The 23,616-nt window shown below is 44.3% G+C and overlaps 1 protein-coding gene across 1 annotated transcript in view; it reads left to right on the forward strand.

The window, feature by feature from the left end:
- The first annotated feature begins 2,046 nt into the window (after positions 1 to 2,046).
- Positions 2,047 to 23,616, forward strand: part of SERTAD2 (SERTA domain containing 2) — an 82,815-nt gene continuing 61,245 nt past the window's right edge. Inside the window, exon 1 of the mRNA XM_050893791.1 lies at positions 2,047 to 2,085. The gene's annotated coding sequence lies outside the window, so the exon portion shown is untranslated. The remainder of the gene's footprint in view (positions 2,086 to 23,616) is intronic.

Raw genomic sequence — 23,616 nt, forward strand, 5'->3', positions numbered from 1 at the left:
GTAGAGATGAAGAAGTGAAACACAATTTGAGTATCTAATTTCCTTCATGGGGATTAAATTTTTGGCGAGGCTCCAGTACTTGTTGGAAACTCCTAGCAGGCATTACTTCCTCACTCTACCCAAAATAAATTCCTCCAATACTAATAATTTGTGAAAACAGAGTTGCTTTTTTACACCACTGATACTGCTCCTATCTGTCAATTCCCCCCAGCAGCACAAGAGGAATTGCGCTTTGTAACGCAGCTGCCAATGCTATTACTTTTATTTTTTCATTCATCTGGTCAAATTTTGACATCACGTTGGAACCTGAGATGCACTTTGTCCTCTAAAAATCTGTCAGAATTAAAAAAAAAAAAAAAAAGGAAAAGGTGTGCGGGGGAGAGGTGGAAATATTCAGACCTTGAGCCGTGACACCTGTCAAACACAAGCAAACCCCAACTTCCCACTTCCAAACCCCGGGGTCCTTTGGGGCTGAGGGAAGCCGAGGCTTTCACAGCCGAGCTGGCTGCAGTCAGCTCCCCCCCTCAGGCTTTTTACCTCCCACCTGGCGCCCGGCCAGCCCTTCCCCGCCCGGTGCCAGCGGGGCCGCCCCGGCTTCCCCTGGAGCAGGCCTCAGCTCCGGTCTCCTTCCTCCCGCGGGAAACGACCTTGGCTGCGCCGCGCTGCCCCAGGGCGAGCCCCTCTCCGCCCCGGACATCTCCCGGCCGCCGGCCCCGCTCTGCAGGCAGCCCCGGGGCAAGCCCTTCCCCTCCCCGGGGTCTCAGAGGCGCCGGGCCCGCTCCCTCCGCCCCGCCCGACCCCGCCTCGCTGGCTGAGGTAACCCCCGCCCGGCCGGCTCCGTGCTCCCCCCCGGCCGCTCGCTGAGGTAACCCTCGCCTCAGCCGGCTGGGTGACCACCCTCGCTGAGGTAACCCTCACCTCAGCCGCTCGGTGCCCCCCCCCCCTCGCTGAGGTAACCCCCGCCTCAGCCGGCTCGGTGTCCCCCCCTCCGCCGCTCGCTGAGGTAACCCCCGCCTCGGCCGGCTGGATGCCCGCCCCCGCCCTCACACCGGTGCCGGCTCGGCGCCCCCACCCGCCGCCCTCGGGGCCGGCTGGATGCCCGTGCCCCTCCCCCGGGCCGGGTCCGGCCGTGCCGTGCCGGGCCGCCCGCCCACCGGCTCCAGTCACGCTCCCTCCCCCGCCCTCCGCTCCCTGCGTGACCATCTCCCGGGGAGGGGGCGGGTGAAGGCGCTTCTCCCCCCTCCCTCCACGTTCCCCCGCACCCTTTTGATTGGGCCGGGCCGGGCCGCCCATCAACCCAATCCTCAATACTGGTTGGCCGCGGCGGCAGGCCAGGGCGCAGCTCCCGCCCCGCGGAGGTCCCTCCAGCCCTCCCCAACACTTCGCGGCAGTGTCCTCAGAAGACTCATTGGGCCGAAGGGGCCGCTCCAACGCTGGCGGCAGATCCGCGCGCCCATTGGCCGGCCGCCGCGCCAATCCGCCGGGCCGCGGCGCCCCGTAGGCTGGCGGGGCGCCCGGGGGGCGGGGCGGGGCGGCCTTCCCCCCCCTCACCCCCCCCTTCCCGGTCCCGCCCTGTGACTAACTCCCGTGTGTGAGTCACGGCGCGGCCCGTCAGCGCCGTTAAATGCCGTGTGCGGGCGGGCGGCGCTGCCTGGGCTGCCCCGGCCCCCTGCGCGCGGGCGGCCGCCTCCCCCGCCTCCTCCCCCGGTACATGGCTGGCGGGCCGTACTTGTCACGGTGTCACATCCTCCCCGCCGGCTGCGGCCCCAACTTCCCCCCCAGCTCGGCTGCCGCCGCCGCCCGGGGCCACCGCAGCGGCATGGGATAGAGCACAGCCGCCTCAGCGCCTGGCCTCCGTCGCGCAGCCCGGCGCCTCGCCGCTCGCCCATTTTAAATTAATTTCCCCCTCCGGTTTAAATTCCTCACCCGTGTGTGCCCCCCCCCCCCCGCCTCTTCACACCGCCTCCCCCCCCTACCCCCCCCCCCCCACGTCCCATCTTTCCGTTGACCCCGCCGCCCCCAGCTCCCCTCAGCGCCTCCCTCAGCGGTCCTCAACGGCCCTCGCCGCGGAGCCCCCCGGAGCGGGTGAGTGCCGGGCACGGCCTTCCCGGGCTCGCTCCTTTCTGCCTGCCGGGGGTATGGGGGGGGTGTGTAGGGGGTGGGCGGCGGGCCGGGGCAGCCCCCGGTTGTCCGGGGAGGCGGCGGGGCGGGGGGAGCGCGGCGGCGGCGGCGGGCCGGGTGCCTCCGCTGGCTGCCAACTGTTGGAAAGTTGGGGGCATTCGCCTTACAGCGCAGCCTGGCACCGGCCGGGGAGATACTTTCCCCCTCGGACTGGAAAAGAAGGGGGGAAAAAAATTAAAAAAATGTGAAGCCCCGGCGTCGTTGCCAACTACAAATGCGTGTCATGCTGCTGATGACACATTTGACTGTAATTTTTATTTTATTTTATTCCCCCCCCCCCCAAGTTGAGACTGCGGTTGAGGCTGTGGCGAAGGTTGATGTGAGGGGCAAGGGGTTCCTGAAAGCCGCCCGGGTCGAGTGGCGGGCCAGATCCCTCCGGACCGGGCTCCGGCCACTGTCCTTCTTGGAAAACCAGGGAAACCCACCTTTTTTATTTACAGGTGCACCATCCTCCTCCCCACCCTGCCATGCCTGGATGTTTCAGTTTTACCTGGGCTTGACTTGGCGTGGCAGGAAAATGCGTGTATCGTAGGGTGAAGCCGTGGTCCACAGTGGGGAGTTTTGGTGGCTTGGATTGATATTGGGAGTGCTTAATGTAAAATGGTTATGTCTCTATTTCTTTGCTATTGATTTCTTCTTTTTTTTCCCCTCCTTAATGTATTTTTAGAAACATGAATGTGGTGTACGTTCTCATGTGCCATACTTTCAGAGTAGCTAAAATAAAACAGATACATGGAAAACCCCAGCAAGTACAGCAGCGTTTCCATATACAGGGCGTCTGAAGCCTTAGTACTTTGCTGGGTTTAGTTATTAATATTAATTGCTCGATCTTCGTAATTCATATCATATGGAATCTAATTGCTGAATTGAAGGTTTACCAAACCTCACAGCGCTCCAAAATCATCTTTCTCAGACATCTGAAAAATAAATCTACTAAACTTTTGTTAAGAGGAAAGGCCAGCATCTTTCTGAGAATCCTCCACATGAAGTTTCTTTTTTTAAGGCAAGCACTCTTGTAAATAAGGAGTAGTAAAGTACGGCTTTAGTCAGTGACTACTTAAGTGTAGTCTTAAGTATGCTTAAGATCAGTAAATTTCTAGAGGAAATGAAGTCTTTAACAAATCTTGCCTTGCTTCTATCTATGAAGAGAGGGAGGGAAACAAAAAAAATTAGCCCTGAGATTGATACCAAATAGAACATCAGTCCTTATCCCAAGGAGTAACTTGTCCAACGTAACCCAAAAACTTCCTAAATGTCTGTTATTTTGCCTTTACGGGGGGTCCTTGAGCTGTGGTCTCTTGAGTCAATATGAAGTGGGCCTGCTTCTCCTCTGGTACTAGTTTAGCACCAGTGTAACTTCATTAACTTTAACGGCACGGATTTGCATTAATGTGAAAAGTAATCAAGAAACCCATGTTTTCAGAAAGGCCCCTATAGTAGTGACGTGACAAGCTCTGATTCCTTCTCTCATCAGACCCAATTACGCCACCCTTACTCATGCTGAGTGGTACTTTACTGCGCAAGTACTCCCTGCGATGCTTGTATGACTACTTGTGTACTACAGTACCAATCTGGGTGAGGTAGAGTGGCGCTTATTTTTCATAACTTTTTTTTCCCTTCCCTTGACATAAGAATATATTGGATAACTATTTTTCTTGGGTCGTGAAGAAAACTTCTGAGGATTAAATGTAAAGCTGCTCTGTTAAGTGGCCATACCAAAAAAAAAACTGTTTAAGACTTCTGTGCTACCAGTGAAACAGGCAGGTAAGTTTTCTGTGTGTTTAGCTTTCCCTTGTTGCTATGGAAAGTGGGAAAAAGATTGTTGAAAAATTCATTATCTCGTCCTGAAATTCATCTATACCTGAAGGCACCTACATGCGGTGTTCAAGTTGGAGTTAGTTTTTTTTCTTCCCCCCTTCTCCAGAACCCCCCAAACATTCACATTGCATTGTTTAAATGTTTACTATTGAAATCACTGGCAGCAGGATCAGGCCCTCAGTTGTTTTTCTTTAAAGCAGTTGATAATGGCTTGGATGTGATGTTGTAGAAAGATAGTATTATCTGGTGTGTCCACAGCTCAGATCCGCTGTCTTACTACAATCTCGGAAGAAAGCTCTGTACTAAGCTGCCTGTAAAGAAAATATGTCTAACAAAGGAGAACTGTATTCTGCCTTTATGTTCTTATTTATAAATCTCTTGAAAGTTTGCTTGATACTCTTTCAGAACAAGACACAATTCTTTCATGTTTGTTTCATGTTTTCAATTCCTTGTATGACTGTGTTCATTGCTAGGCTTTTGTGTCACTGATTGTGATGTTATTGTAATTAACGTTAATTATGCAAACTAGATTGTTTTTAGAGGCTCTCCAACTCTGTATTGATACTGTCAACTTGTTTGTTTGTTGAACAAAAATCCACACATTTCACCATTCTCAGAGGAAATAGATTAACCGGTTCCAAATTAATATGTGCATGGGAAACCATAGCAAAATTAAGCTATTTTAGCTCAAATGGCACATTGAATCTTGGTGGAGATGGTGAATACTGTACGGTTGGATCTGAAATATCAAGGCAGGGTAAATGGGGGGAGCAAGAAAGGGGACTAGGTACAGCCATTTGGGGAGGGTGTTTACACTGCAGAGTTCCACCACATTCTTTCCAGATAGGCAATACTAGATTAATTGGGCCAAATTCTGCAGTCCCTAATTGAGCAAAACTCTCACTGAAGTATACTGGAGCTGTCTGCTTGGTTGTGGACTGCTGAATTTGTTGAAGAAATGGAGAAATATGGCAGAGTTTACTTCATTAATTATTTAGGACATTTTGGATTTTAGACTCAGAGAAGATATCTTCCTTTAATTTGGTTTAGAAGGTGTTCCAAGGCATTTTTTTTGTTTTAAAGAAAAATGTATTAAAAATATCTTTGAAATATACATTCACTTATAAAATATTCCCTATACTAATGGTAACATTTTACAATTTTTTAATAATGTTAATTGTAGTGACATTCACAAAAGTCTGTGTGCTGATTCTGAATCACCCCCTTGAAACACTTCTGAGCTGAGAAGGACTTTAGAATCTCTCCCTAGAAATCATAATTGTTGCAATATTTATATGTTGTATTGTTGTATACTCTCAGGAAGAAAAAAAAGGGGTGGGGAGAAGAGTTTAAATGAGAATATGTTGTCACAATATCAAATCTGAAAATATATGCAGACTGGCAGGTTATTCCCTGTCTTAAAAATTAAGTCTCTCTAATTTCTCATTTAAATAAGAAAAATTTGGTTTGCAGTTTGCTTTGGGTAATGAAAGAGAGGGTTTTTGTTTCTACTTTTGGTGCAGTGGTCCTCTGGAAACTTAGAAACAGCACCTTGGGGCTCAGCGAAGTGGAGGGTGTATAATTATATGGGAAGGCTCCATAGCATCAGTGAATTAGCATTAGCAGCTGAGTGAGTTTGTTAAGCTGCAGAGATGGTATTATGGAAATCAATAAAATGCTGATTTCTTTTTCTTATTGCAGATTCCATGTTAAAAGGAAAAGATACTATTTGTTTGTCTGCCTTTCATGTAGGCTTGCCAAGCCATTAGTTGATTTGGGAAGGCAGGTTTTTCAGTTCAGACAATAAGTAGTCAGATTTTTTTAACTCTTTTAAATCTTTATTTATTAGATTGTCTTCCAGAAATCACACTAACATCCTGGCCTGCGAGTGGCTTCAAGTGTGTCTGTCAGCAGAGGCAAGAGTGAAGGTCACTTATTTTTCTTATGACATGCTGGTATGGCATTGTTTGTTGTAGCCCAAATGCTCTATGTTTCTGACATTCCTGTTTCTGCTTTAAATTAAATTATCTCAAGTATTTGGAGGGTTCTGATGAGATGTACTGAAATCCACGGTAAAAATAAAAGAGAAATAGTGACCTTAACTGTTTTCAGAGATGTGAGTCAGGAGGGCTGATATTAATCACTGTAAGATCTGTAATATGCATTGGCCTTTATTTCTTTGTCTCAAAGCTTCTCCCGCTTTTATACCAGAAAGACAAGTAACCAGATCGTTCATCACATTAAGCGCTTACAGAGAAATGACAGATCGACAGCCTTATGTTGAGCACTGTGTAACATGTATGATGCATTAAGTTCTGATGATCTATATAAAACATTTTAATTGGGAGGAACAGTAAATAGGAACGGCTGTCTTCTAATCCAAGGACTTTATGGTTTTTTTTCCTTCTTCCTGACTGAAATTAAACTTAAATTCATAATCAAATTATTTTATTCTAAAATATCTGTATGCTATGACCATTGGTAAAATACTCTGAAACATTTTATTCAAGCTAAGATACACTAAGGGCTTTGGGGGAACCTGGGAAACCTGTCTGCCTTAGTGGTGGATAGCATAACTGATGATAATCCAGTGTACTTTATGGAACTAGGAAGGTCCAACTCAGCAGCTTCTTCAGGGCCGCTGCAGTGAGCATCTGTTTTGTGACATGTGAGCAGCGTATGTACAGAGTTCAGCTATCGTGAGGCGTGCAGAGCATGTTCTTATATGAATAGAAACAGTTCAAAATGCCAGATTTATGATGCAGGCAACAGTAAAGGTCAGCAACTTGGAAAATTAATAATATGGTTTGTGTTGACATTTCAGAGGGAATTCTGATGGGGGCGTGGTTCCAGCAAATGTAAACTTGCCGGTTCGGCCGCACAGATGAAATAGGCAGCCTTTCTCTTATCTCTTTGGTAACCCAAACCTTTTTACTGAGAAACTGGCAAAATTATGTTTATATTCTCCCCATGCTTTATTGTTTCTGCTAATCTCTAATTAAATAGAGCCAGTGAGGGCCAGCGTGGTGCTTTTAGTGCTCAACTACAGCTTAGAAATGACACTCCGCTTTCTAATGATTATGAGCAGGTGAAATCACAGGAGGGTGTGGGAGTTGGAGTAATGTAGTATGCAAGTAAGTTCCTGATTCTCTAAAATATTTGCCTGTAGTTGTATTGATCCACAGTAATTCATATATTTGGCATTGCCACAGGTGTCCAGTTAAGGACAATTTAAGAACACAGAAATGAAAAAAACGAGGGATGAAGAGATCTCGGATGAAGCTGAACAAAACCTTTTTAGCTCCTACCATGTGAAACAGGGAGGAAGGTCCCAAGAAATAACGAGGATAAAGTCTTTCATAACTGCAAAATTACAGTAGTGATGGTGACTCTGAAAAAGGAGCTTCCAGATAGAGAAGGAATTGTAGTCACTTTGCTGTCTTTTCATAAGCTGTGGTTAAAGCATGAGTTCTGAGAACAAGTGCGTTGAGAGCTTGGATTCTTCCGCTTTAAAATTTAAAGATCTATATTTATATATTTGCTGTGGGGCAAAATAAAATACTTCTTGTTTGATTATCCAAATTCAACATTCTCATTGAAAAAAAATACGCACCCTGTTTTTTGTTGAAATGAAGTCGGATATTCCTGTGGATGCCTTTTTCACTTTTGGTTATCTTTTTTGGTTTTCTTTCTTCTTAGTATCTTTTCATCATCTGCTTTCCTTCTTTCTGTCCTACTGAATTCCTTTTCTGTCATTGTTTTTTATTCCCTCCACTTCTTTCCAGCCCATTTTTTTTCCCCCATTTGTTGTTGTTCTTTCTAGTCTTAATCAACTACCAGTGTTGCTGCTTGCTTATAGAATCACATTAACAGCTCTGAATAACACTGCTCTACGCAGGGTACAAATAAATAGCAACCGATCCTTCCTTAAAAAGCTTACAGTGGGAATGTGAAATCTGGGGGCCTGGCATGCAGCTCTTGTTTTTTTGTGGCCCACACTTCGTGGTTTTGGTATGGAGAGCAGTTGTGCTGCTGTCATGCAGTGCTAAGGCACATGTTGAGATATGGGATGCCAGTAATATTTAGTGTCCTCTGCCCTTGGCAAGGAAAAGGTTCACCACTGCTGACCCATAGTCCAAAAGGAAAACGTGAAGGGAGAGCCTGTTGGAGGTGTGACATGAGTTCGTGCAGTCATCCAGAAGGAGTCAGGACCACAGCCAGGAATAATATCCAGGTGTCATCAGCTTCAGACATGTGCCCTGTGCTGTAGCAAAGCAGGTTTTTTGCTGCTTCTATGCTTTGTGGAGTTCAGTTCTATTTATTTTTTTAGTTCTTCTGCTTCTATTTATTTGGCTGTCTTCTCTGTTTTAGTCTTTTCTTGTCTTTAATATGTCATGGCTACTAGTGACCTCTCAGACTGCATCGCAGGGATGTTATTAAGACTTAGTGGGTTTTCCCTCATCCTGTGCTGGAATATTTGGCCATTGCCAAAGAAATTGAGGTCAGAATCAGGGCGTCTTGAGTACCATGCACCAAAAAGTATGTATGTATGTGTTGAAGGTACCAAAATACTCTTTAAAAAAAAAACAAAAAAACAAAAAACAACAAAAGCAAACAAACAAGATTTGTGAAGTTAAAAAAGCTAATATTTGGTTTGTGATGCAATGCGAGAACTAAGGTATAAAATGAGATAGGTTTTCTGTGGTGACGTAAAGATAAAAGGTGCAACCTTTCTAAGAGAACCTTTAAACTATTAAACCTTTTTAAAGGAACACACCAATCCTTTGCTGAACCTGCTAATTTGAAGGTTTTGGAAGGTAAGCAGCCCTCCTTCCTGTGAGAGGGAATATATCTGATAGTAAAGTTTCTAAACAGAGCTGAAGTCTCTAGGCCTGGTGGTGGTGACGGTCGTTGCCTGATACCAAGTGAAAGAGATAGCAGCCAAATGTGCAATGGGAAAATGCCCAGGAATAGGGCATCCTTCCAGCATTCAGCCAACGCAAGGAGGCTGTTTTAACTGCCCTTTGATTTGGAATATTTTTAATTTATTCCTTTTTCAGATATTTCAGTACAAATTCTAGGGAAAGGTAGTTTCTGTCTTTTCAGATTGGCAGATTTTTATGGCATTTCTACCTTGGAAAGTCCAAAAGAGAAATAAATAAATAAAAATCTCAGGTATAGTCTTCTACTCTCCCCCCTGCCATGTTCAAAATGAGATAGTCTTCCCTTGTTCAGAATAAAAGCTGTGATAATCCATTTCCTTTGCTGTGATAATCCATTGCCCAAATGGCCTGGTAGCATAATTTGATTGTGGTGCTTGGACAGCTATCATATCACTCCTATAAAACAACAGTGTTTGAAATGTTATAATCCAAGAAATCCAGAGTTAAAGTGCTTACAGCAGTGACTAATTGCATGCTAGTGAGTATTACTGTATCTTCCTGATTTATGTCCCTCATTGGCCAAGACAGACTTGTAGATGAGTTCTTAACATATTATTTAACAAAATGGTAGTGCTCTGTGTTTAAATTGCTTGTTGTTGTGTTTTTTTATTCTCCCTTCTCAATGCGGGGTTCAGCCCTCCTTATTAGTTTTATGGGAAAGCCACAGATCCAGATTCCTTCTGGAGCTGTTGCAGCATGAGTGAGCAAACTGTGTAGGGCTTCTTTCAAGAGCTACGGAAGTAGCATGTGCTCCTTACCCAAGAAAAGTTAAGAATCCTTATTATTATCTCTGTGGCTTTTCTGTGTGTTTTGTTTTATTTTTTTTCTTTTTCCTTTCCCTTTCTTTCCCACTTGAACCCTGATTCTGAAGGAGCTGGAGCAATTAACCAGCCTGTCTTACATCTTTCCATTCAGAAGAGGGTGGGGTGGGAAAGAAGGTCTGCATTGGACTGCAGATGTTCTCTATAGCCCCTTCACAACCCCCAAGTCACAATTCTTCAACCTGAAAAACAGCAGAGGAAAAACTGCTGCTTGAACACTTTTTCCTGGCTTTAATGAGAGATTAAGGAAAAATCCTTCTTTTACAAAGAGAGGAAGTAGCGTAGGTGAATGCGTCTAGCACCCTTTAAGAAAGGGTCACCACCATCAGGGTGCTGCTAAGAAAGGTTGCCAGATCCTCCCAGACTCTGCACCAGGCTGTTGTGAAAGGCTCCAATGGAATGAAGAAGCTATATAGCCAGTGTGTGCATGCGTATTTCCGAAGGTTATGCTGGATTTCTGCCATGCCACAAAACTGATTAGAATAATTTATAATGAAAAGTGGGGCATGGATTTCAGAAATGGATAATGTGATGGGGAAAGGAGGGAAGTGAGTGGCAGGGAAGGCAAATCTGAAGGTTTTCCTGGTCAGTGGATGTACCCCAAAGTGTAGATTTTCTACCACTGTCTGTAGGAAGAAGCTACTGCCCTCGATTTTGTTGTCACAGATGACTGCTATATGCTTGGCTTAATATACATATTGCGTGCTTATCCATTGCTGTTTGTTTATTTCCTTGCAGTAGGACTCGGAATATTCCAGGTACTTTACAGGTGCTTATGGATAATCTCTGCTCCAAGGACTTCACAAATCTGAGAGAGGCCAGAGGAAGGTAAATAGGTGGGAATTTACAGGTTACTACTGAGAAACAGAATGAGATTCACAGGACACAGGGCCCTTGAGAGGAGCGCGAGTGTGTGGCAAAGGTGCTGTGCAGGTGAGGTGGGGCGGAGGATACATGCAGTGGCCCCCATGAAAGAAACAGGCGCCATGCAGACAAGTGCTCTGACTGCTGAGCCTTCTGTCCATTCTGCATTTATCAGCCATCTAGGCCGAGTAAATGTGTACATTTTGGTCCCTGGTGTGTCTGGAAAGAAAAGAGATCCTTTGCTTTGCTTCTGCATTACAAGTCAGTCCTTGGTCAGTTTAGAGCTCCTGACACCTGATCTGTCTCTTGGATGCTTTCCCCTGCGTTTGTCATTGCATGATGTGACGGCTGTGTAAGTGGAGTTATTCTGTCATGTTCTGTGCAGAGAAATGCTGTGAAAATGAGAAAGCAGGGGAATGAGGCACGTGAGGTGTGTGTGTGCAACATGAGGCTTGACAAGGCCAGTGAGAAGTAGCATTGGGGTTTTGCACATGCATTCCTTCGGGCACAAAGTGTCATCGCCTTCAATTCAATTTTTGCTGCGATTAAGGCCCCTGAGCATGTCTAATACAAAACAGAAAACAGAAAGAAAATGTTTTCTCTTCAGCCATCATTCTAGCATTGCTTATGTGCATATGAATCATTCCTCCTCCATCTGGAAGGATGAGATGCAGAGCTCTTTTCTAAGGAGGTATCTAATGTACATCCTCATAGCAGCCAGCAATTGGCATGACAAAAGGGTTACAGCTAGTGGCTGGCACTTTTCCCATCCATCTTGCCACTGGAAACATAATGCTTTTGCAATGTGCTTGTTCTTCAGGCACCAGCATGCAGAGCCAGTCCTCTGGACATGCAAACAGAGCAGTTGCATGTTGTTCGCTTTTGTTTGTGGTACCTCCTCAGCGGCCTGAGAACTGGGAAGTGGGAGTAACAGCAATGAACTGGTTTTTATTAGAGTGTGACATGGAGTGGATGGGAACAGTGGGGTACTCGTGGAACATCCCCAGGTGTGGGAAGATAAGCAGCAAGGCATCTAGCACTGCCAGTGTAACATCAAGTGTGGGAGAAGACCTTGTTTTGCTTATAACCTTGTATGCTTTGGACAGGACAAGGCAAAATTTAGTAGTATTGAGTGCACAAGGAAAAAAGTCTGATTTTAAAAAATGTCATACATTGCTCATGTAAACTGACTACCTTGTATATATTCTGGCCTTCACTTGATTTGCAAGAAGACCAAGGCCCTGACTCAATTAACTCTCAAGTGTTCCTGTGATGTCAAGAAAGAATTTTATTGCCCATCTTTTTGTGTTTAATGTGGTGTCAGAACGGGCAGTAGAAAGAAGGGCCCCTTAATCTCAGTACTCTGCTTTAACAAATCTATTGTTATCTTTCTGTGTTGCTGAGCATGACTGGAAATGTCCTAATCTTACAGCAGTGACCAGCTCAATATGCAATTCAAACGTAAATGTAGAAGCTGGATGTTCTGCTGCTGAAGCTCCTTGAGGCACTCTTGAAACTCACCAAACGCATGCCCATGGGATTGGACATGTCTTTGCTGCTTCCTTCTTTTGAAGGATGGTTGGAAATGAGGTAGAGTCAAGTCCAGGATATGCTGCCTGCCCCCAGGGCCTTTGGTGCATTTAATGAGCTGGTGTTTGGACCAGTTGTTCTCAGAGCTGGGACCAGTGCCACTTTCTCACTGGCGAGTGCCTGTGCGAACAGGAAGAGCCTCTCTGTTCCCCATTCCTGTCCTGCATTTTAACCGGTGTCTGTTCTGCAAGGCAGGCTTGTTTCTGCTGCAGGAACTGAGAGTCATCTCTCCATCTCGCACAGGATAGTCTGGAGGTTTAGGGCACTGCTCCTGCAAGACCTCAGCCAGCTTCGGTTGGGGTGGGAATGGCAGGGAGGAAATCAGCAGTCTGCCTCACCTGAAGGAGCTAAGTCCTGCTCTGCTGCATGGAGGATACAGACTTGTGGCCACTGCTGCTAGTGCCTTGTATACGAAGTGAGGAACTTTGGCTTTTTGAAGAACATGTTCCTGTCTTAGTGCATGGATGGAGGAACCTCCTTTCTGCTTCTTTGTGATGGGTGTGTTTAAGATGCAGCCCTGTTCTTAACATCTCTTATTAGCTGACACTAGACAGTGACATGCTGAGCTCAGGGGTGCGAAGTACTGGCCTGTTCCCTAGTGTACTTTGGGTTTGGGGGAGAGGGGGAGAGCCGATGGGGTATGTAGGCTTTCTGCAGCGGAGTTCCTGTTCTGAGGTGAGAACAGCTGTGCCCCTTTCCTTTGGAGCTGTTGTGACTGCAGGCAGGGACTGTGAAACCCGCCTGCGCCGCTGCAGCTGAACGCTGCGTGAGAGAGACTCTATCTGTCTGCTCCCTCCCAAAGTGCTTTCGGGAGGACGCTCTGGAGCTGGAATGTGAAACGGTGTCGTAGAAAGCCACTCTGGCCTGCAGAGTCAAATACTCCTGCATGTTAGGGCTCAGTGCTGGACTTTGTATCTGGGGAGAGCTTTTCTTTTACTATGTCTCAAGCTTCTGCTTTTATCTTTCCTCTGATACATGACAGCCTGGAGAAGACCCTTCAGGCAGGGATGCTTTGTTACTTTCTTTAGCTTCATGATTGCTGTTTATACTATAGTGTAATATACGTGATTAGCATTTCTGGCTTATTTCAGGGTGTGTGCTTGTGTGTGAAAAAGATTTGGATACGTTAACTCTGCCATCTTTCTTACCTGTGCCTGAGATATTATCTGCTTATGATCTTTCCTGATACCTAACAGCTATGGAAAGGAAATAATGCTCCCCATGCTCTTGGAAACATTTCAGTAGCTTGATTTCGGTAAGCAGCACAGTGGTAATAGGGATCAGGCGTGATACGTACAGTGTCTTGCTTTGAAAACTGGCTTCTGGATCCTGCAGAGCATGGTCAGCAGGCAGAGGTTGTTCACATTGCACACTTCACCTGCAGTGTCCAGTTGCAACATGCTCCATGTATATAAATTCAGCTCTGCTTTTCTTTGTGTGACAGGTCAGAGTTCAAAGTCTGGGGACCCCCGAGGCAGAAGAATTGCGTTGCCGTGTGTGTTTGTATATGTACCCTCAGCAGGTGTATTTTCTCCTGTAATGTGTTCAATATCTTCTAGTCCGAGTCAGCTGTGGGTACTTCCACTTGCTGAGAGACTGAAGACCATGTTTTCATGGCCTAAATTCCACCTAAGGCTCTGTGCATGAAGGCCAAGAGTCAGTTGGAAGGAAATAAAAGATACAGGGACTTAGGTGCAATTTAGGGCATGTGAATCTGGCTCCTCCTCTCCTGCGATACCAGCGTGCCATAAGCATCTAATGTAGGAAGCTAGTAGTGAACAGGCCAGGCCAATGACTGTATTTTCACTTTCCAAAGAGTTTCTAGACATACCGAACTGGACTCCCCACTTCTAACCCAGGTGCAATTTGAATTCTCAAGCCAATCCCAGCAGTGTTAGGCAGAGCAAAGAACCTGATCCAAGCAGTGCTGCTTATTCCTGGAAAGGTCCTGACATCTCACAGCATTTACCTTCTGGAGGGTAACTGGAGGGGTCGGGGAGAGGCCTGGAGCTATGCTGGTGCATGTGTTCTTTTCTGGCTGTGGGGTTTTTTTGTTGTTTTTGTGGGTTCTTTTGTTTTTCCCTCTTATAAAGTTTGGAATCTTGCATTGTGCCTGTGGCCTAGAAGGACTAGGCAATGCTCTGTTACCTGTCAGCACCAGATAAATCTGGTGTTGAATGAGGGAGATGCTTGGGCTCTCGGACAAGGGGCGCTGAGGGTGCTTTGCAGCATTCCCAACGCGCTTGGCTGTGGGGGAACTGAGCCCTCCCAGGCTTGCTTGTGGCCATAAAGAGTGTGATCTCTCACTATGTTGGCCCTGATAATCTCTGACTATCAGTCATCCTCTTCTCGTTTAGAAGAACTTTGACTTAATAATAATGAGAGATACATCAGCTTGAGTAATTTCTGTTTGAAGATATTAAGCTCTGTGAATACTGAAGAATATCGTATCCTAAGCTTTTGAGCAGTTCTGACTGTAATGCAGTGCTGTTCTTGGAATGATTTGTTTCAACTATAGGGCCAGTTTAAATAGAGCTATTTAAGTATATGTTGCTGTTCCTCATACATCAAAAAGTGAAGTTCAGCGAATAACGAGTTATCATGGGGCACCACAATGAGATAAGAACTCATCGTAGCTTTGCAATAAATGGCAATGTCATTAAAGGAAAAAAGACTTTTTGCCTATAAGCTTAATTGGAAAAGCCAGAAATCTTGAGCGGACATTTTTAGCGTGCTGACCAACTGGAATATATTGTAATAAGAGCAAATTTCTGTGTGCAGAGGGTGTCCAAGATTTTGATTGCTGCGTGAGCCACATGGTTGTGGGATATTTTCCTATGTGTGCCTTTTATGTAGATAAGTGACAGTACCTGATTTCCGGTCCTGGAGGGGAAATACAGTACCTTATTATTGAACAGCTTTCCAAGATGCAGCAGTTGTCATTAAAACTCAGCAGTGGACAATGGAGCTGTATTTGGCAGGTGTGGACTTTTTTTTTTTTAAAACTTTTAATGGCAATGACTTGCAGTTATGTCATGCTGTAGTTTTAAACTGTGCAAGGCGGTTTGACTCATTTATGTTCTCATTCAGGTCTTTAATGTGCACACAGAAGAAGCTGGTTTCTGGAATTGCTGATCATATGGATTGGAGGTGGGGATGACCAGCCCTGGTGTACAGGGTATTAGGCACTCACTCTTCACTGAGTTTTGTAACAAAGCCGCTACACTTGAATTTCCCTGTCTGCAGAATATGGGTCCATCCTGCAGTTTATAAAGAATTTTAAGAGGAAAGATGTGCAAGATCCATGCCACTTTTCTTCCCTTTGTGGTGCTTACTTTAACTTATTGCTTTTAGTAAGTAGAATCATTGTACCGCTGTGGTCTCAGTGACAGTTAGCAGGACACCGCGATCTGCCCATCTGCAACAGCTCTGCTGGAAAGGTCTAATCTGCAGGAGCCCTTGTTTGCTCTTAAGGATGAAATGCAATTGAGCATCTGGTGAAGTCTGCTCTATGGTAGAAATTAACTATAAATACATACCTGGGGATTTTTTACTCATTAGGCTTAAATTGATTATTTCCTGCCAGTTGTAGGGCTCCTAAAAACTGCTTTTTCTCCTTCCATAAGAAAAATATCAGTTTGGTGGGCAAATACTATGCTATGGGTAAAATGGGGCAACAATAATGCATGAGGAGCAGTGTGAGGAAAAAGACAGCTTCCTGCTCTGTGTTGTTTCTGATTTTATGTTCCTTCCTAATTACGTGGAGTTGGAAGAATGAGCTGGTAGGATATGCATGTTGCCATCCCATAATAAGAGTTGTGGTCATGGGTGCCATGCAAGCATGAAGCTTCAAGAGACTGTGATGTGTTTTGAGGACAGACCAGGAATAATTCAGGCCTGCACATGGCTTTCTCAGGTAGAAGGTAAGCTAAGGGAATGTCTACAAAGCCAGTGCCCAAAGCTGGAATTGTGCTCCCTGTTCCAGTTAAACCAATACATAAACAAACCAGTTCACTTGATGTTCCCATTAATTTGGACTGCTTACCTTTCCAGTTTTTCCAGTTTGTGATTTGAGCAGAATGAGCCAGTAGGAAAAATGACAGTCTGGAACTGGCTTAACTTGTCTCTGTCTCTCACCAGAAAGCCAGTTTCTTTTCTACCACCAAAATAGGGACTGGCTCCACAGCTATTGTTCAGGACACCTGAGACCCAACAGCAAAATCATCTGCCACTGCCTAGAAAAGGGACAGCAAAGGAAAACTTGCAATCCTTTGCCAGCTCCTTCTGCGCCTCTCTACCTACTAAGGCTTTTCTCCACTGTACAAATGGTATAGCAGCTGCAGCTTGAAAATCACTGGGGCTTTCCCCTCACCCTGGGGTATTTAACTGTATCCAGCCTTGGCACCTTTACAAGCGCAGGCAGCAGAAGCTGTGTGTGGGGCCAGTGTCACGTCTGTGCCGAGCACGCTGCTTCTGACAGCCATGCTCTGCCTGTGTCTCCTTCCAACATGGCCACAGCGCATGAAACGGGCTGGCCCACGCAAAGACAAGTTGTGCTGTTCTTCTGACTTCAGGCCTGCAATGACCTTGAGCCTCTTGTCCCTGAAGATACTAGGGAGCAGCACAAATAAAAGCCTTTCCTTTTTAATGGAGAACCAAACACTTGGGTTACTGAGGGATCTCTGGGACTGGTTGGAGTGGGTTTGCCCACTGTGTGTGTGTGTGAGACGGGGCATGTTAGGGAGAAGGAGCCTGGGTACTCAGTACAACATTTAGTTTGATTGTGTAACTCCACTGCAGCATGCTCATGACGTGTGTTTCTGACTTAACCAAGAACCACTGAAGGTGCAAAGCCCCTCCATGTCCTCCCTGTTCCAGGAAGTCCTGACAAGCTTCTGGCTAAACAGTCAACGAGTCCACAGAGTCCCTTTGGTGTTTTGATGCCTGTGGAAAGAGAAGTTGGCAGTGGGAGTAATTTTCTGGCTTGTATTGCTGACTGTGAGGGGGGAAAAAAAAAAGTCAGCTTTCTTGACCTGGAATGACGCCGAGGCTGTGTGCAGGCTGGAGAATGCAGCCAGTGGTCTTTCCCTCATGCCCTGGGTCTTTTGAAAGAGATTTCTTTGGTATCAAAGTAGACCCTAACCTTCCATGGGATCTCCTGGTTGAAATCAGAGGTCCATAGCTGAGATCTGAGGCCTGCCTTCTCCTCAGGCTGACTTCGCTATCAATTTTTTTATAGCTCTGCATGGGGCACTAGTTTAGACTTTGTACTGTATTCTCACCTCATCACTAAGGGTTCCATGCTTTTGTATGCTGCGTGTATATCAGTGATACAGCTGGTATGCTCACCTACCAGAAGTTTCTTTTGTTTCCTTGATATTGCTAGAAGCCATTCTCAAGGACGTTCTGCCAGACAAAATAAAACAAAACCTGTGAATCTCAAAAACTTGGAATCTCGAAGAAGACCAAGTAGGGAAATTGTATCTTTGGCAGCACCAAGGCCCTCTGACACAAAAGATCACAGCAGTGATCCATGTCTCTTGAGACTTTGGAGATCAGGGGCTGGATTTCTCTTCTTATACTGAAGGTTGCCAACCTCTCACCAAAGAAGGGGGGGGGGGGGGGGGGGGAACCAAAGAAATACGAGTTGGTTTAATTGGAAAAAGAAAAAGGAATATGCTGAAAACCTGTAACTGAATTGGCTTGAGCTTATGATCGAAACTCCTGCGGTAATTGGCTGTGATCTACTATAATGTTCACACATTGTACTGGGGTGGGTTTTTTGTTTGCTGCTGGCTTGCCTTTTAGTCTTGTGTGTGCACAAAGAGAAGGGAATAGTGTGTCAGGTGGCAAGAGGCAGGAAACCATCTCCTACATGTGCATCTAAGGGACTGACGTTCAATGACTGGAGTTGGGAGTAAACCGTGTCTTAGACCAGGAAAAAAATAAATGGAGTAAATGAAGTCGCTAGAGTTGTTTAGTGTCCGAACAGAGCCTGGCAGAGGAGATGCTGGCTGCAGCATTGCACATCTTCCTGGCCTGAGTGATGTTGTGTTGGGGAATTGGAGAGACTGAAATCCTCTGTGTTGGTTCTGAATCTGGCATATGTGATAATCAAGATTTACCCTAGGCTTCAGTGGGAGAAATGGAGAGGATTGCAAACTCCCAGAAGGTCGTTTGAAAGCTGTGTGCTTGTGTGAGGAATACCACCTGGGAAAGGGGTATTCCTCCTTCTTTAGAAGGAACTAGAGATGAGCTGAGACCATTTGCTCTAGCATTACACAGTAGTGTAAAACTCAGTCATGGGATTTTTATTTTTTGAATAGTTAGCAAATTGGGGAGTAGTGATAGAAGTGATTAGAGCCGTGATTAGCTGTTGCTTTTGATTTTGTGGCTAAACCAAAAATGTGGGTTGGTTTGAACTGAAAGATGAAAAATTTCTTTTGCTAACATGAAAAATTAAGATTTTGGGTAATCCTTCATCCAAGTATTTTGGATTGTCTAAACTTCTTTAGGTTAAAGAGTAAGTGATTGAAAACAGTTTTCTAGTTTTAGAGAAACAGGAATCTTAAGGGCTGTTCATTGAATTCAATTTGATTTCAGTCCTCCTGGCTCCACATTTTGCTGAACATAACATGGGACAGATTCACCTGCAGAGGGAAAGGGAGCTGTAGGCCCCCCAGCAGCTCGCTACACTAGAATCTCTCCTGTGTCATGGGGGTGTAATCACAACTGTTCGGCTCCCTTATTCAGAGTAGTGCTGTGCACACCCTTGAAATAGTTCTCCAGACCAAAAAACTTCCCAGCATCTATAACGGACTGATAAAACTGAAAGTCAGTCAGTGAGAAATAGAGCTGGTTTTCTTTTTCCAAAGAGCAGTGTGCATGTGGAAGGCAAGTGAAAATGATTCCCTAATGAAAAAGCAGTAAAAGAGCTGAAGAGCACAGCTAAACAAAGGTCAAACCACGTAGACTGAATGCAGACAGAGGCTAAACCTATTTGCAGTACATACATAGAGTGCAGTATAAAATGAAGGTGGCCAGCCCAAGGAATATTACCATGCATAGATAATACATATATGCATAGATAATACATATATATGTAGATAATATATGCAATCATACATTCTGAAAGCCTGTCATCAGAACAAATTGCAAAGCACAGAATGCGCACAGGAGTTCAAAAAGACATAGCTGGAGAACGTAACACCAAGATCACCACAGAAATAGTGTTCCTTGGGGGTCACTTTGTTTAAAGCAACCCTTTAAGGCTCTACAATGCATTGGCAAGGAGATTCACAGAAAGTGAATTTCCAAATAGATGCTGGAGCTAGGTACAGTGAAATTTCAAGCGAATGAATGCAGAAAGGATTGGTGCCAGCCTTATCAAGGCAAAAAAAAAAAAAAAAAAGCCTCCTCAGATTCACCTGCTGGGCACAAGATCAGCCCATGTGGCAAAGCCCATGTTAGCATGTCTATATAAAGGTCGATACTACTCAGTACTGCTTTGCTGTGGAACAGAAAGTCTCATGAGCCTGATTGGAAACACTCTGCAAACGTAGTTTTACAAATCTGTGTGCTGAGCAGCGTTTTTAAAGAATACAAGAGGCATTTCAAGGAAGAGTGGATTAAGGAAGTTGTGTGAGATACTGATACAGGTCCTCGCATCCCAACAGTGTGTATGATCCATGCTGCGTCCCCCTTGTCCCTGAGACGTGAAGCAAAAGGTGAAAGTGTTAAAAATAAGTGTTGCTGATTCAATGTAGTTATTGACCAAGTTATTAGCATATGGTTCTGGTTTAAAGAAATAAATGCTATTTTGAACTGTTTTCTGCATACAGAAGGTCTAAATGAGGCCACCTTGAGAACTCTTTACCCCAGTGTGGTTACATGAGGAAGGTACAGAGATGAGAAGACTTCCAAAAGAGGAAATCATGTCTAGACTTCAAAATGCCAGTTCTCAGTTTTGTTTTAGGTGGTGATATCCTGTCTGGTATCTTTGAGCCTGTATGGAGGAGAAATAATTGACTGAGAGAAGGAAACAGTCAGTAACATAAGGAGATGCCAAGTATCATTTCAGAGTAAAAGTTCCCAAACTTCCATATTGAAAATTGTCACTAGCCTTAAAAATTTGTCACAGACTAGAAAGGCAGCATGTATTTTATTGTCTGATAATGTATCAATTTAATACCACTGGCCAGCAGTAATGGAAAGTGTTCTTGTGAAGGCGGTCTGCAAGGTCTTGACTAATTTGCATACTGTAGCCAGTATGCCTTCTTCATACATTTTATGTTAAAGGTTAAATATTTTGGCGGCTTTCATGTTTTAGCTGTCATGGGGGTTGGGATGGATGTGCTGATTCCCAGCTTTTTTTTTACAGGTGTCTTGATAAATGTAAATACAGAACACTGGACCTAAGGAGTTAAGTTCGCTATTTCCGGTAGTTCAAATTAAGTTCCTCCAGTTTTGCATGTTTTCTGTGTGTACTGTGCCACTGATGTTGAGAGGGGGGGAATCTCAAACTCAGTAGTTCCCTAAACGAGGAGGAAAACAATTATTTATGTTGTCTGTGGTTAACCTACAGAGCAGTATTAATGGTCTGTAAAACCTCTTCAGATAGTTGACTCAATAGAAACTTTTGAGAAACTATTTAAACTTGAAAGAGAAGTTCCATGAGAAGATGGGATAAGACAGGGTTAAAATCATCAGGAGAGCGAGTTAGTGTGCATATGAAGATGCTCTTGGGATGCATTCATGGGAAGTAAGAAGGCAGAGCAGTGTGTATTTAGGTGCTGAGGGGAAGAAGCCATTAAGTGGAACGAAAAATCTTCAGTACAGTTACTATTTTCACTCATATGACAGTGGCAGTGCATGCTTGGATGCAAATACTGGAAACTTCACTTGAGGTGCAAATAGCATTTTGTATTGCTCAAATTCAAACATGCTGGAGTGTTTTTCCAGGCAGAAATGATAGTGTAACACTTAAAACTTCAAATGGATCCTTACAGCCATCGAGATAATTATATTTGTAACGTATAAAAGTTGTGCTTGAAAACAGGACTTGATGCTGTCATGTATCTTCTGTCCCTTCCCATCTGCACACATTCACTCACAAATAAAGTCTGCCCCTTTACAGGGAATAACGTAAGTGAACAAATGTTACAAAAAAGTCAGACTTGGTTGGATTTTTTTTTTCCTCCTCTGGACTGTTAATATGTTTTAGCATATTTTCATATAGCAAATTTTAATTAAGTAATTTTACTTAACACTGACCTGAGGCTTTCCTAGTCTTAGAAGAGGAAGGCAATGCAGTTACTCTGAAAACTTAAATAGTCCTAGTAAAACTTAGCTATTTCTTCTATGCTGTCAAGTATTCAAATTTTCACCTCAGTCCTTTTACTGATGAGCAGGCATTGTTTTTTTAATTATTTAATTGTGTAAGCTTCTTTGTAGGGATTTTAGGGGTATCCCAAGCTTTCTTTTACTTCATTATGTTTGCATGATTATTTTCATCCATACTGTGATAGTTCTTGCAAGAAAACTGTCAGTGTTTCCCTTTCTCTCCTTTGCAGTTTCTCAGAGAAGATGGAGTGTTGCATTTTTTGTTGTTTTTACTTCTGGTATCGCAGTGGAAAATAAAAGCAAGTTGCTTTTCCCCCACATTTGTGTGTGCCCACAAATAGACACACATGCACACTCTTTCTCTCCCACATGTGCGCCCGCATGCAAACACACACAAGGAGTTTGTTCTTGCTTGTGCACAGCCAAAAGAGGCCGGACACGGCTGTCTTCAGCTCAGTGGAAATTGGCACCTTCCCATCTCCAGTAAACAACAGCCTGACGTCAGCTCACGCAGCGGTGATAGCAGTATAACTTGAGAGATTTTTCAACTGGCCAAGCTGTTGAAAGGCTATCTCTGGGTTTGATAATCTCTGGCTGCACTTGAGAGGAATGGGTGCAAAGGTGGGGGGAGGAATGGTTGGTTAATGACAGAAATAATAGAGCAATTCCTGATAACTTCATATGGGGTGTAGAGGTGATTTTTAAGTCTTACACAAAAGGGTATTTTGATTCCCACCTCGCTGGCCGCAGTCATTCTCTCCAGTGTTATTCCAGGTTCTGAAATCCTGGCTGCTCTGTAGAATTCATATTCATTCTGTGTTGGAAGTCGGAGAACAATTAAAGTGCCGTATAACAGTCAATCAAGCAGATGATGAAATTTGACTTTTCTATTGTGTTGAATTAAGCACTTTCATTATGATTTTAATTCCTGATGTTTGCTTTATTCAGTTGTAGATATAGTTCAAAGAACTGAGCCTGGCAATGCTAAGATTTTTGCTAGTTTCTGTATATTTGATTTCTATTACTGGGATGTAAGTATGTAAGTCGTTGAGGCCCCAAATTGCAACCACAACATCCAGAAAAGGTTTACTTGAAAGATACTTGGTTATTCATCATTATCAAATTAGGCTAGAATAAAGGTACCATTTTGTGGTGCTGGTTTCAGATAAGGCCTTTGGAAAAGTAGCTGTTTTCCTGCAATGTTATAAACGCCTTGACTGCAAAGTTAGCGAAGCCTCCATTGCATTTCTGAAACAGAGCCACTGTGACTTAAATTTAATAACAGATGGTTCTCCTCATAACCCGACAGTTGAAAGAGACTTTTCTATTGTTCAATACTACCGCTGAAAACACATTTCCATTATGAACTTACAGTACTCTTATGCCAAAACCAACAGTTAAAAATGAATGGTTTGCTCTGGTAACAGGACAAAACAAACATGAAAATCATTGTGTTGTGTGACAGAAAATCAGAATGTTAAGTAAAAGAAGTTGATAAACCTACCAGAATAACTACTTGATGGGCTATTCTTGAATCAATGACACTTCCAAGCAAATATTTCAAGGATATAAAGAATAGTGCCTCGACTTCTACTTTGTTTCTTGTACTGCTGCAAAGATAGCAAAAAGTTCATATTCCATTTAGGTCCCGTCACAAGGGATTTACAGAGTTTTGTGAAATCCTGGAAGGGAATGTGAATAACTGCCAATATTAACATTTTCTAATGTACAAATTTTTACATCTGCTTTTGGGTATATTCAGACTAGGTTAATCATAAAATCTGTCTTCGTAGGGAGGGACAAGAATGTGAGAAGGAAAGAAAAATTGGACTTTTTCTAGGATGGTGTCTGTCCTGTTAGTAGCTTTTGAGCCTTTTGACCAAATCTGATGGAGATGCACAAGTCTCAAAGATTCACAGCTTCTGTGAAAGTGGGCAAGAAAGCGAGGATCTGTCTGAGCCCATACTTCTCAATGAATTCATAGAGATCAAAAGCAAGTGTGGGATAGATCTGTGCATCTCGTTAAGAGAACGATACAACTGGGATTGCTGATCTTG

This window comes from Gymnogyps californianus, chromosome 3 (assembly GCF_018139145.2).
Source record: "Gymnogyps californianus isolate 813 chromosome 3, ASM1813914v2, whole genome shotgun sequence".
NCBI lineage: Eukaryota > Metazoa > Chordata > Aves > Accipitriformes > Cathartidae > Gymnogyps > Gymnogyps californianus.